Below are 14257 nucleotides of genomic sequence, written 5' to 3'. Positions count from 1 at the left end.
ACATTTGGATGGTAAATCAGAATCCTTTGCTTCAAAATGTTGCTAGCCAGTCCCGCTAAATTGGGGGTGAGGTGGGAGTGGGGGGGGGCACGCTCTGTTGAATAGAGTCTGCACCTTTATGGAGAAATCTTCCTCTGAGACTCAGGATCAGTGGTGGGATTCAATTTTTTTTTTACTACCGGTTCTGTGGGCGTGGGCACGGCAGGGGAAGGATACTGTAAAATCTCCAGTCAGAGGTGGGATTTGCCGGTTCTCCAAACTACTCAAAATTTCTGCCACCGGTTCTCCAGAACTGGTCAGAACCTGCTGAATACCACCTCTGCTCAGGATCATAAGGCTTAAGGCAGAGGTCCCCAACCGTTCTGATTTTGCGGACTGGCAGCAGTTGCAGCGGAAGACGGAGAGCAGATGGTTCTGCCCAAACAGCAGTTGAGTGCATGGGTCCGCTGCTTGCACAAGTGGAGCTGTGCACACTCACATGTTTGTGCACCACTTGTACAGCCCAGTTCCAAAAGGGCTGCAGCCCAGTACCGGGCCATGGCTTGGGGGTTGGGGACCCCTGGCCTGAATCAATGCTTTAAGAAATCCCCAGAAGGCACTTTTATTTGAGAAATTCTTTTCCAAGTTGTCCCCTAATTCCATGGACCTGTTCTGATCCTTCCAAGATTCTTAATTATCAGGCAACCATTGATACAATCCTGGAAAACCCAAAGTGTTTCTCAAACTTGGCAAGTTTAAGAAGTGTGGACTTCTAGAAGTGGTATTCTTTATCTTTTATTAAAGGTAGTCCTTGACTTATGATCACAACTGGGACCAAAATTCTGCCCAGGGACACATAGCTGGGCATTAATTTTGTAAGGTGTCTGTCTGGGGATGGACTGAGCACCTCCTTTGGAGCTGAAGCCAGTCCTGGACAAAATATTCACCCATTAATAGGGCTAGAAAAACTGCAGAGATGGAAAAAAATAAAAAAGATTTTATCTTAGACAGTTTGCTGGGATCAGCAAAAGGAACAAATCAGCTAGACCAATAAATTACTTTTACTAGCATTCTTGGAATTAGAATCTCTGATAATTTGGCTGATAACTTCTCATTTTTCTCCTCTGCATCTATGCCAAGATAACATTTATGCCTGGAATCTATGTTCAGGGCAAGGCCTAATGCTAAAATGTATCAAACAGTAATAAAGGGCATCTCTGAACATATTTTTTTTTAATAAAAAGAAAATCATCCCTGGGTTGTTTCTCTATGCTATGTGGGATTTAAGAGGATCAAGAATTCTTCCTTCTAGCATGTCATGTCAAAGGGTGAGAGAATTGATGAGGAGGCAATGTAATATGTCAGTGGCAGCATCTGGCTGACCTTATCTTGGTTCAGAAGCTAAGCAGGATTGGGAGTAGTGAGAAATTGGATGGGAAATCACTAGAAAACGCCAAACCTGTTGATTAAGCTATTGACCAGATTTTCTGGAAGAAGAGGAAGGCCAGCATTTCCGGACACCCTGGATAAGAAAACTGCATGGTTGGGTCTATGAAATCAGCAGATGTAATGTAATGTAAATGTTGGTGATCTTCTACTCCCTTTTGAGGTCTCCAACAAGACAGAGAAAGAGAGAGAACATTTAATATCTTATGAGTATATTTTAGAGTAGTGGAACCATCAATTAAAAGGCATCTGATTTGGAATAAAGATGGGGAGATGCCCCCCTTTATTTGAGCAGATCTGGACTTTGTTCTTTTCATTCTTCGTCTGATTTATCTCTCTACATCCAACCCTAACTGGCACAAGAATTTTTCCTATTGTTATTCTACACAGCACCAAATCATCAGTGCCCATATGAAGAGAAACAATTTGATAAATGGTTTAATTGGGGACCCTCTTTTAAAGGCAGGGCTGCCCAACTCTCCTCACTGATCTGTGTGTTTCCAGCTCCAGAGTTGCCTAACCAAATTTGTTCTGAAAAGAGAAACATATGCAAAACCTCTCCCTTCTTTTCTCTCCCTAAATCTAGTGTCTGGCCTTTATAGCTTTATTCCACCAGCAAGATTAATCAGCTCTGCACAAAAGGGAAGGCAGACACAGACATCTCATGCTTCAGAGCCCTTTGAAACACTTCAGAAGCTGTTCTTTTACTCTCTTCTTTGCTCTATCCCTGCGTGGTAGGCCAAGAATATTGTCTCCATATCAAAGGTGGCATGGAAAATTGGAAGTGCAAAGACTTAGTGCCTCTAGGCCACTACACCAGCTCAGTTGAGGTTCTTTCTAAACAAGAAATGTTCATTGGGATGGAAGAATGGCAAACTTTAGAACATTTCATTTGTCTTCAAAGAACACCTAAGCCCACTTATTCTTTGACTGGAGTTTTCAGAAAATAGCACTAGACTACCATGAGTTTCTAACTCTTTCTTCTCTTCACTTTCAAACCTTCCCTCTGCCATTTGAGTGGGTGCATTCAACTGGTGCACATCCAAAAATGTACCACCATCTTACAGAACGCAGAAAAATGATCTTGCATCTCTTAATAAATCAGATGAAAGAGAAGTTGACTTTGCAATATCTTTTGAAAGAGAAGAGAACATTGGATAAATCCTCAAAGGTGTTGCTCTTGACTTATTTAGCATTATGATGACCAAAGGGTATATGTCAATACCTTGCTTTCATTAAGTATTCTATCCCCATGGAAGAAATCAAGAAACTTCCCCATTAGACATTTTCAGCTAGGAAAGTTTCAGATGCATGTGTATGTGTGTGAGTCAAAAGTGTCAAGATGACAGTTACAACCATAAAGTCAAAGCCCATTTTTTTGTATTTAACTCATGCACGGATATCCCTGGATAGATGGAAAAGTTCTAAACATAGAGAACACACAGTGCTAATTCATCACCACCTTTGAAGCATTTGGTGGTTGTGTCACATAAGAGTTCGTTGTAGATGGCGTAGCTTTTTTTCTACAACATCTCTTTGATGAACTTTGTTTCCTCTCAGGTCTCCATGGTTTATGTGAATCCAGTCCATATGGTCATTTTCTAACACTTATATTATGCATTATATAGATCCAGAAACTGAGATAATGCTCTTAAATTAAGCCTACTGAGTGGACAGCGGCTTTCCTATACTCTCATAATGGGAAGACAAATCTGGTGCCTTCTTGATGCAATCTTCACCCACTCTAACCATGAGCCATTGTCAGTTGCCCCGATGGGATCTGGGTGGCATCAAGTAACTTAATTATGGCATATGAAGACCAAATTGTTGGAATGTGGAGTAGCAACATGAAAATCTGATAAGACATTTAGTTGACTTTTTCTCAATGGTATGAGGATTGTTTGATTGCTGTTGTGAGGAATAATAGGAGCATTAATGTCTTCCCTTGAGCCCAAGAGTGATGCCATTGGAAACAGAGATGAAATGCAAAAGAGAGTTCATGGAACCTGGCACCAAGAGAGACATTTCTGCAGGTTAAGCAATCTTAATACTAACTTACTGGTCAGAAGCTGCTGGGCATCCAGCATATATGCCATGCAGGGAGGGGGATGTTTGAGGAGACATCAACACATGTCAACAATCTGGTGCTGAAAATCATCTAATACAGTCAGCCTTCATCGGAAGCTTCCATTTTCTTACTAGTATGAGAAGGGTAACTTTGGGGACCATGATCAAAGATGGTAAGCATCCTTCATTGGATTCATTAAACTTTTGACTGGAGAGATTTGGTGGAAATGTTTTAATCAGAAGTCCTACAACAAGCAGAGAGCTGGACTTGGTAGCATCCATAGTCACATCTAATTTTATGTCCCTGGGAGAACAGGGCAATGTTTTGGAGTTTGAGGGAGCCTGAAAAGTCTACTAGAAGTCACACTGTTTGAATGGGGCTAATTTTTCCTTGGGGAAGAGTTTTGAGGTGGGCTTTTTTGCCTTCTTAAATTTAACTAACCCAATTGGACAACTTGCAGTTTTTAAGGGTTTCCTATCTCAAAATGGCAAGAAACTCTATCAAAAATTTTCACTGATAGTGACCACAGGAACCTCCAAAGAAGAATTTCCAGGCTTGGGGTCTCAAGTTTCCCATCTCTGATCTCTGTGTATAGCACGGGTGTCAAACTCACCGCGTCATGTTGTCATCACGGGACGTTTTGCAATGTTTTCCCCATTTGCAGACCTGGGATGGGCATGGCGTGTGTGTGATGCATCTGGCCTGTGGGCTGCCAGTTTGACACCCCTGGTGTATAGGAATAAAGGGGGTAAAACAAAAAAAAATCCAAAGCAAATCGAAGCAATTGCAACCATGCAATCAAAACATGTGCGGAACATATGAAAGGGGATGGTGCTTCCCAGTCACCATATTCACTTCTTTAACACCTTCCCACGAACAATATTGTCTACTCTACCATGAGATGCTCTGTCATAAGCCAACCAGTAAGTGGACACTTCCTTTTACACACATGCCTATATGGAAAATTTAAAAGAAATAGGTACTTTCGTTAACACACATGTCCCACAGGCAAAAAGTGCCCCCACTTTCACTTAAGAGCCTGTTAAGAACCAGATGATTAAGTCACTGCAGACCAACTATATCTTCAGAAAAAAAAACTTTTCCCTTCCTCTTTCTATTGCAGCTTAACCTTTCTCAAGGTTCTGAAGCAGCTAAGTCCAGAAGGATGGGCTACAAATCCCAGCATTTGAGCTTGCTTACTGGGGAGGATAGGAACTGCTACGGAAGATTAGGGAAAGGCTGCTAACATTTGGTTAGATGCTCAGCACTTGAATGATAGGATTATCAAGTAAGAGAAGCTAGAATAACTTCTGGGAATAAGGGCTAGTTGTGAACGTGAGAAGAATAAAGTTGGGTTTACCCCATAAAAATGGGATTGGGCATCTTGTGGTAGGAACTCAGCTTTATGTGTAGTTAGTAAAGTGTGGTGTAGTATTTATAGTGTTAGAGCAAGACTGAGTGAGACCCAGGATCAAGTCTATCTTGGAAATTAATTGGTGATTTTGGGTCTCTATTGTCTCACAGCCCAGACTCCTCACATGGTTGTTGTGAAAGGATGATTGGAGGAAAGAATATGGTAGTATGGGGTATTTAGATCCTACAGGAAAGGAGGGGATATAAATTTAATTAATGAATCAATGGTACTGTTAAGAAATCCATCTTCCCCCCCCAGCTAGACCCTTCTAATTAATCCAACACCACCATCTGTTTCTTACCATTCTCCTCCACAATAACCGATATTCAAAGACAGACTGTCCTTAAATCTGAGAATTGCATGTTGCACCCTTGCTGAGTATCCAGAGATAACTTTGTCCTTTGAATCAGTTCAATTCCCTTGTAAAACCCTCTAAAAGCCAAAGACCCATACCACATATTGTGGCAGGGAAATCCAAATTTATATAGGATACAGCATTCCTTTCTTTTGTCCATCCAGAACTTATATCAGAGTTTCAGATGGGAGATAGTGACATCAGACAAGAACAGCAAACTTCGACATCAATCTCCTTTACACCATGCATCATTTTGTAAACCACCATTGTAACTTTTAATTTAAAAGATCTCGGTGGAACTTCTTGGGACATGTTCTTCTCTTTACCTTCCAAACCTAATCCAGGATTGTGACTCTCAGAACTCCAAACCAAGCTTTGTGATCTCAGCACATCTGGAGCATACTTGGATGGCCATTCCAAAGAACACCCAATCCAATTCCTGAAACAAATGGCTGTATCCCATGGCAAACTTTATTTGAAGTGCCTTCTGCTGCTTTCCTCCAACCCAACAGCTTCTCACAGATTAAAGATGTAGTGTCAACCTATCCGATCACTTCCTCTCCATGGATGGGAGACCAAAGCTGGATGAATTCCTTAGCCACATGTTCCCCATTCCCTGGGGGAGGAGAAAGAACCATTTTCATGAACCCCCCTGAGAAGTTCAAAGAGAGACACCTACTGATTCTGGAAGCCCCGTACGTACACATGCACGCCCACAGGTTGATCCACACATTTATTGCTTTGTGACAAGTCACCAGCTGCCACCAAGCTGTCAATTCTCCTGAAACCCCTCCCCCCCCTTGCAAAGAGCTGAAACAAGACTTTCACCCCCTGCCATTGTCTCAACCTCAAGGGTTATGAGATTCTCCTTTCCCCCTTCTTCAGCCTGAGTGGCCAGTTGAAGAAACATTCCCTCCGCTTCACCTGGGAAAGGTAGATACGAATAAGGCAGGGGAAAAAAAATCCAGCTTCAGTATGATAACCTGACTGAAAAGTGTGGCTCGCCCTTTGGGTGTCATCCTATTTTTCCAAAATATCTCCAACAGAAAGAAGTGAAAGGGAGGGATACAGCTTGAACCCCTTCTCTGTTACCAAGGGGCCACTGAACAACCTGCCTCGCTCTTGACAAATTTTTAACACGGGCACCCGCTCGCTAGGCTCTCACCAATGGCAGCAGTTCTTGCTGGCGAGGAACGTAACCTGGAAAGATTCAGCACCACGGAGAGGGACAGCTCCTCTCGCACTTCTGCTGACGGAACGAGGCACCCGCGAGAGACTCCGAGGCGGCTACAACCCTGCGGAATTCCGCGGTAAATTTGGCCGGGTGGAAGAAGGAAAAACCACCAAACACGGTCAACGTGGGAACGCCGCAGGTAAGTAGCACCGAGCTACCACATGGCAGATTTAGAGTGGCAGGCGTGGAGCTGGGAGCCGTAGTGCAACGTGGGGAGAATTTGGCACAGAGCAAGCAGTGCTCGCTCTCTTTCACACACACATGCTCACACATCCATAGGCACACCACACAGACCACTCTCACGCCTCTCCCTGCCTGGCCCTTGGACCCCTGGTAGATAATGCCAGAAGGCAAAACGAGGTGGCAACAACTAACTGTTGATCGGAAAACCCGCACAGCAAGTCTGATCTTTCCAACCGTCAGCTTCGCTTTCTGCCTTGAAACAAAGCCAGACATCTCAGCCACGTCTTCTGACCCAGTGTAACCAATAAATAAAGAAATAAAAGCGCGCACACGCTTCCTCTTACCTTTGTCCGAGGCATCCAGAACAGCCGACCATATCCTTCCAGCCTTTAAATCCCCGAAAGATGGTCTCGCCTCTCTTTCCGAGCGCCGGTTGCCTTTCCCGAGCGCACGTCAGCGGGAAGAGAGGTCGGGGGTGGCACCGGTTCTTGGCTGGTCTGGGGTCTAGAAGGCAAAGGGCTTCAAGGGAAGGAGGGGAAGGACGGGGTGGGGAGGGGGAGAAGGCGTGGGCACAATCTTTCCAAAGCTTCCCCCCCCCCTTTCCAGCCCTGCACTGCAGATCCAGGGGTGAAGAGTAAAGAAGGGGAGGGTTGAGGTTTCTTTACTTACAGAGACGCCGAGAAAATGAGAGAAAAGGAGGAGATGGCGGGGGGGGGGCAGCTAGAGGGAGGGAAGAGAGGAAGGAGGGGAGGGGGAGGAGACAGAGCAAAAATGCGGAGGTGGATTTCCCAGGAACTGGGCAGAGGGGGCGGGGGGTCTCCTTCTTTTTCTGATTGGCAGTTCGTTTCTCTGCTACTTTCCCTGGGCAGAAAGGGGGCGAGGACTCCAGCCTTAGTTGCAAACCGCCTCCGCCCCCCGCCCCCCGCCAGGACTTCACGTTGTCTCTGGCTTGCCCACCTAAGCCTGGTTTCTGGAACTTGGACCAGCCTGCCTTCGTCCTGGTCTCCGTCTTCTTCTCTTCTCTGCAAGGGGAACCCAGCCGCGGGCCACCCAACTCTCGGCGGAGGGCCTGAAGCGAGAGCAAGGAGGAAGCGAGCGCAGGAAAAGGATTGGGAACGGCGGGGAACCGGGATGGGAAGCAGAGAGAAAGCAGAAGAGAGAGAGGTTTGCAAGGGGGCGGGGAGCCGCCGCTGAGCTTTGGGCTCTCCGCTTCGCTGCCTGCCTGCTTTGCTCCCCCCCCACGCCCCGAAGCAGCTGAATGGGGTGGAGGACGGGGCCTTTCGGGATAAGCGGGACTAAGAAGAACAGAGGAGGCGGGAAGCCGCCGATTGAGGCTGAGGGGGAAGCCGGAGGAGGAAGAGGAGGAGGAGGAGGAGGAGGCAGCCGGTGCTCCCCAGGACTCAGCTCGACTCAGCCCGGACAAGCAGGGCCCTCGCTCGCGGCCAATGGTCGGGAGAAAATCTGCAACCCACGTGCCTCCTTCCCCCGCCCCATCCCTCTGAGAGACAGCTGGGCCAGTTTGGAACCAAAGGGAGCGGTGGGGCTAAAAAGGCCTTTGAGTTTGAAGGGTCCCGCAGAAGAAGAAATAAAGCCCCCACGGGAACCATCCGACAATGCACGATGGGGTATTTAACTGTGGTCCAACAAGCCAGCATCTTCCATCCCCAGGTAGGGGGACCCTACAGGATTGCTGGTTTGGGAAATGACTGACCCCAAACTTTGCTCTCTCTCCCAAGCCAAGGGAATCCACCCCATAGAATCAGTGTTGGAGGGTGGTGGACAAATTTTCCCAAATTTTCTTGAGAGGTCAGAGCTGCTAGCAGCGATGGGTCAATATTTCATGTTACAGATCCCCATTGGTTGAGCTACTGTGATCCCAGAGAAGGACTGAATCCTGTCTGAATCCTACAGAGGTGTGTGTGTGTGTGTGTGTGTGTGTGTGTGTGTGTGTGTGTGAAATAATGGAATCAATGCAGAGGTGAAGAATTATTGGATGGATTCAGGTAGGAGCTGGACAACTATCTTTTTGGATGCCTTCATTCAAATCTCTACATTGAGCAGAGGTTGGACTTGATGGCCTTTGGAGTCCCTTCCTTGGTCTCTGATGCCATGGTTCTAAAGGCAAGGAGGAACAGGGATAAGTTGATTTTTCATCTTGTAATAAGAGCAGCAGAGAGCAGGGACACTGCAATAGGATGGACTTGGCTGGCCAGGGATGAGCCTCAGGCAATGCCACATTCAGATTTCCTATCACTTGGAAACTCAGTCAGAAATGGCAGGGCTGTGCTTCCATAGGATAGGAATTGCAATGGATATGTTTTCTTGGACCACTGAATTTACAACCCCAGAAGGATTCAGGAACATGACCCCACGGTTGGAGCTGAACTGCCTGCAGCTTCTTCTTCTGGCTTGAGACCTTTGTTGATGCCAGAAGCAAGGGACTGGTTAAGGGGAGAAAGGGAAAAAGGCAAGTAGAGGGGTAGAAATGAAGAAAAGGGGACCGAAGGCTATCAGCAGATAAATTCAAGAACACCATGTTTGTATTTACACATCATACTTAAAAAGTTAAGAGTCCCTGAGTAGTTTACTCTGCTAGTAATTGCCAACTATAAGGGGGTGGCACTCATCTTCATTTCAAGGCCATTGAGCTAGCATTGCCTGAAGACATTTCTGTGGTCATGTGGCCAGCAGGATGTTACCTTCCTACTCAAAGTGGTACCTATCTAACTACTCACATTTGCATTCTTTTGAAGTGCTAGGTTGGCAGGAACAGGAATGGGAACTCACTCTATTGTGTGGTGCTAGGGTCTCAAACCTTGGCTGCCAGCTTTCCATCTGACAAGCCCAGCATCTTAATCACTGAGCTGCCAATACCTCCCATTATATTTAACCTGGTATGAATTAATGCATTGCTTGGGATTTCCAAAATGTAACCCAATAGTCTCAGTTCATATGTTGTGTTATGGTGCACAGAGACAAAAAACTAGCAAATTGTGTGAAAACAGTCATCAGCTTTGTACAAAGACAAGGGAGAAGCACAGAAAGAACAGTTCTAGTAGGAACTAGTGCAAAAGGTCTATTGTTATTTGTTCAGGTTCTCATTCACTCTACTGAAAAAGACAGTGCTTCTGGCACAATCCTGAATGGGCAGGAGAAAGCTTGAAAGCTTGATGTAGATAAAGGGTAATGTGTTGCATCTATTGAGGAGTGATGGGGCCAAGGAATGAGTCTGAATGCCCTGTTTTCCATTGTATTGGGGAATCATCTCTCCAGCTTCCTTAGCTCAACACCAAAGGAAGACCAGGGACAAGGCAACTTCTCCCATGGAGCCTTTTCAAAATGGGAAGTGGAGGCTACAGAATGCTGGAAATATGTCTAATAGGAAATTGCAACACCAGGAGTAGCTACCTGTACCAGCTGCAACAAGTCACACACACACAAAAAGAAAAGTTCTTTTGGATCCTGAACTCTTCAGCAGAGATGTTGATGGTTCTTCAGTGTGGAAGTGGTTTCTTCCAGAATATTTTTCAGCTTCCCAGTCTTGCCTCTGGTCTAATCCAAGGGCCAACTGGTTCAATTGAGCAGAGTTTCTGAACCCAGAAAACCTAATTAAATGCTCAAAAATGCCCCCAAGAAGCAATCAACTTTGAGTACAAAGTGGCAAACCAGAAGCTTGATCATAGGAGAAGAAAACTTACAAGAAACTGAAGGCAAATTTTGGCACAGCGTTAACATGAAATGTATGCACGACGATTAGTGTACATTCAAAGTGACAATAAAGTTACTGTATTCTATTCTAAATGTGCTGAGAATGGCTGCTTGTTCTGACCCAACCCTGTTACCAGCAAGAAAATCTCAAACAAAAGCAGCAACTCAAACCTTCTGAGCTTTAATCTACAAATAACTTCTTTGTAGATAAAAGATGGCTTGCAGCCAATTATTCCAACCTGAAAAGCCTTGACAGAATTCTTCAGATAAGCCGGAGTCTCCACACACAATGCTGAGTCCTTAGAACGTTTTTGCTTTCTGCAAAAGCAAAAACCTTTTGAAACCAGGCTTATATTCCCTGGAGGGAGGGGCCATTACATTGCATCTTTACTCCTGAGTCGCCTGTGCTGCTCCAGCTGTTCTCTTCTACGAATCATCCTGCACTCACGCACACTTGGCACAGGCTCCTCGGGAACCTCCTCCTCACTGCTGCCAGCCCTCACAATCCCTGAAGGCAGCAGTCCACTCCCTGATGGTCCTGGCCCCTCATCAGAGTCATCACTCTCCTCAGCCATCTGCACCTGCTGCCGGCTAACCACAAGACTACTTTACATCCAGAAGGGGTGGTGGTGGTGGAAATAAGTGAATTACAACAGGGACTTGTCAAATGTCTAGATTTCTTTTTGGTTCCAATAAAACAGCATTCTCCAACTATGTTGGGTTATACTTCCCAGAATTCTTAGCTAATATTTTGGGAATCCTGGGGGGAAGATGCAGTGTTGGAACCAAGTCACTTCAAAAGAAATGAGATCTGAAGTGGAAATAATCTGTGAGTCTCTTTGCTGGTGCCATTTTCCCAGGTGCATTGCTAAAGTTTTATCCATCAATTTTTGTAGCACTTCTGCCCAGAGATTATTTTAAGTGATTTGTCAATTAGATCCAACAAATGAGATATCTGAATAATAATATGGTTTGATTGAAAAATATTGCATGTCTGCAACTGAAGTAACAGTGCAGCGGTCATCTGAAATCACCTTAAACACAATGGGCAACACGCACTGTGTTCTATCATACCTAAGTGTTTTACACACATATTGGATAATATCCATCCCCCACCTATTCTCTATACATAGGAGAGAAAAAACAAAAACTTGATAAATCACATTTCTGAAACTCAGCCTACAGAGTTTGAGCTTTAATGCACTGTAAGAACCCAGGTAATTATGTAAATAATGGCTCTGCTACCTGCAGATAGGTATGTTATATTAACATAGTCAGCACAAAGAGAAAAAGGTGTGCAGAAGCAAAAGATAGAATTAAAAGTGTACTGGTTAACCTTACTCAATCTGATGCCAATGGCTAGAAGTGATAGAATATTGTAGGTGAAGGTAAAGACATCTTTGAATTGAGGATGACTCCAATGGACTTCATGGGCCCAACTCTGTTGTTTTCTTGTTACCTATATGGAAATGATTTCCCATCCCATATCCTCTTGTGGAATGTTCTTTAGATTCTCTAGTCTGGTCTACAACACTTACATTTTCTTAAGTCTCCCATCCAAGTCCTAAGCCTGGCTAGCTCTTTTTGAGTCAGTAAGGAAAATGGTACAATGCTGAAGTTGACCTACCAGATCATACCGGAGACCAGGCTTTACATCCTGATACCGATAGGAAAGTCACAGGGTGATATCTGGCTAGCCTTTGTCTTTCCATGCTATGTCACAGAGTGGGAAGAAAGCAATGTACATCATCTTTGAACTCTTTGAAAGAAAGGGAGGAGGTGAAAGTCCACAATGACATCAAAGTGGCAAGTTGAAATTTGGAATGAGTCATCCTCAAAGTTATTGGACGAGGAGTTAACTGCACTGAGTTATAGAAGACTGCCTCAAATGTCTTTTAAATTAATTATGAGTTAAGAGGAGGACCTAGATAAATACCAGCCACTGCTTGATAAAGGGGGAGGCACCAAAGTTTCCATCTTACACAACCATTGCTCTGTTTCTTGACATGGTTCTCAAATAAAGTAGGAGTGATGGTTAAAGGCAGGACCTTTTCCCTGGTGGCACCAAACATCTGGAAGTCTCTTGCACAAGCCAGTTTGGCTCCATCCCTGAAGACCTTTTGCTCTATGAGGAATCTCTGGGGCAAAGCTGTACTGAGGACAACTTGTTTGCTTATCATTGCTACTTTGAGAGTTTCTTGGTTTTTAGGGATGTAAGGAAGGGTATCAATATTCTCTGTGTTCCCTTTTTGATAGGAAAGCAGGATGAATTGGAATAAACAAACAAGATACATGGCGGTTGCCTAGCAACACATCACAACAGGGAGGTGGGGAGCAAGGTATCCTGTGGTTGCCAGGCAACAGCCACTGGGTACCTTTCAGAAAGACAGAGCTTGTAATGGATGACATGTGATCAGCCCATTGAGGTGGGCAGTAGGGAGATCCAATATTCTCTCATCTTCAACAACCAGGACAGGAGATGTTGAGGTGGGATTCTGCAATTGCACAGAATCACAAGTTTAAGCGTGCGTGCCAGGCAGAAAAACCCGCATGTTTCTACTACTCATTCTCATTCAATTTTCTGGAAAGGAAACTGCTTTCACTTTTTTCCCCCCAAAGAGAATGTTGATGATTTTCCCCTTGATGGAGAGTGATGCTCTTGTGCCTATTTAATTACAAGGTAGCCAATAGGGGTTCTCTGTCTTTAATACCCAATGCTCTTTCTAGGGCTCTGCAGCCTCCTTGCCTTCTTATGCATCAGTTCAGTCCTAAGGGAAGATGTAAGAAGCGATTCCTCCCTTAGGGCTCAGATTGGGAAGGGTGAGAAGCCAAGGAGGCCTCAAATTCAAAAGATTGCAAAAGATGTAGAACTGTGTTTCTCAACCTTAGCCGCTTTAAGAGGTCTGGACTTCAACTCCCAGAATTCCATGCTGGCTGGGGAATTCTGGGAGTTGAAGTCGAGATCTCTTAAAATAGCTGAGGTTGAGAAACATGGATGTAGCTTGCAAAAGAATATCAGTGTCACCTCCAATAAGGAGACTCCACCCAAAGGAAGTTTTTGGACACATTAAAAATAGGGTAGAAAATGAACAACTTTTTTTCAAAGAGGAAGCGGATGTCAGCTTTGCATTAAAAATAAGATTGGGGTTTTCTTCTTTCTCGCTTGACGTGAAAACCTAGTAATTTGGGGCACATCCCTCAAGCTCTAAGCAAAGGTATCTGGGGTGGGAAGCATGGGTACAAATGACAAAAGGAGAGTTTTGCCATTATTGTGCAAGATCTGCCCCCTTTTGTATGTGCATTATGATGTTACAGTTGTGGTAGGAAAGGGGAAGAGCTTGGATCCTGTCCATGGCAGCACAGTCTTCATTGCTAAGGAGGCCTCTGCTTTTAGTTGATGAAATGGCCTCTGAATTTCCCAGAATGCTCCACATCTGGGCCACATCGGGTTTATTGGAAGAAATTAAACAAAAAGTATCCTTGAAGGGGTGACAAAGAAAGCTTCTCTTGAGACAAAATTCTTAGGAGTCCTTCAAAATCTGGAGGTCGCTGTGAATGTTCTAACTAGACCAGAATGTCTGTCCTCTTTCTGCACTTTGGGGTGGGAGAGGACCACGGCTATCTCCAAATAGCAGTAGTAGTTAGAGTTATATACTGCTTGATATTGCTTCACAGCCCTCTCTAAGCAGTTTACAGAGTCAGCATATTTCCCCCAACAATCTGGGTCCTCGTTTTACCAACCTCGGAAGGATGGAAGGCCGAGGCAACCTTGAGATGGTCAGGATTGAACTCCTGGCAGTGGGCAGAGTTGGCCTGCAATACTTCATTCTAACCACTCCGCCACCCACAGCTCCTCGGTATCCTAAAATA

General features: G+C 44.9%; 1 protein-coding gene across 4 annotated transcripts in view; it reads right to left on the bottom strand.

Moving 5' to 3' along the window:
- The window catches only part of DLGAP3 (DLG associated protein 3), a 236446-nt gene extending 228593 nt beyond the window's left edge, over positions 1 to 7853 (bottom strand). For all 4 annotated transcript variants that reach the window (XM_087970525.1, XM_087970526.1, XM_087970527.1 and 1 more), the window contains exon 1: positions 7024 to 7853. The gene's annotated coding sequence lies outside the window, so the exon portion shown is untranslated. The remainder of the gene's footprint in view (positions 1 to 7023) is intronic.
- Between the last annotated feature and the right edge of the window lie 6404 nt (positions 7854 to 14257).

The sequence above is a fragment of the Notechis scutatus genome, chromosome 8 (genome assembly GCF_049901735.1).
Source record: "Notechis scutatus isolate UNSWTSFEM ecotype Mainland chromosome 8, rNotScu1.2, whole genome shotgun sequence".
In the NCBI taxonomy this organism is placed as follows: Eukaryota; Metazoa; Chordata; class Lepidosauria; order Squamata; family Elapidae; genus Notechis; species Notechis scutatus.
Note: the sequence above shows the minus strand (reverse complement) of the source record. Positions and strands in the feature narration are given on the sequence as shown.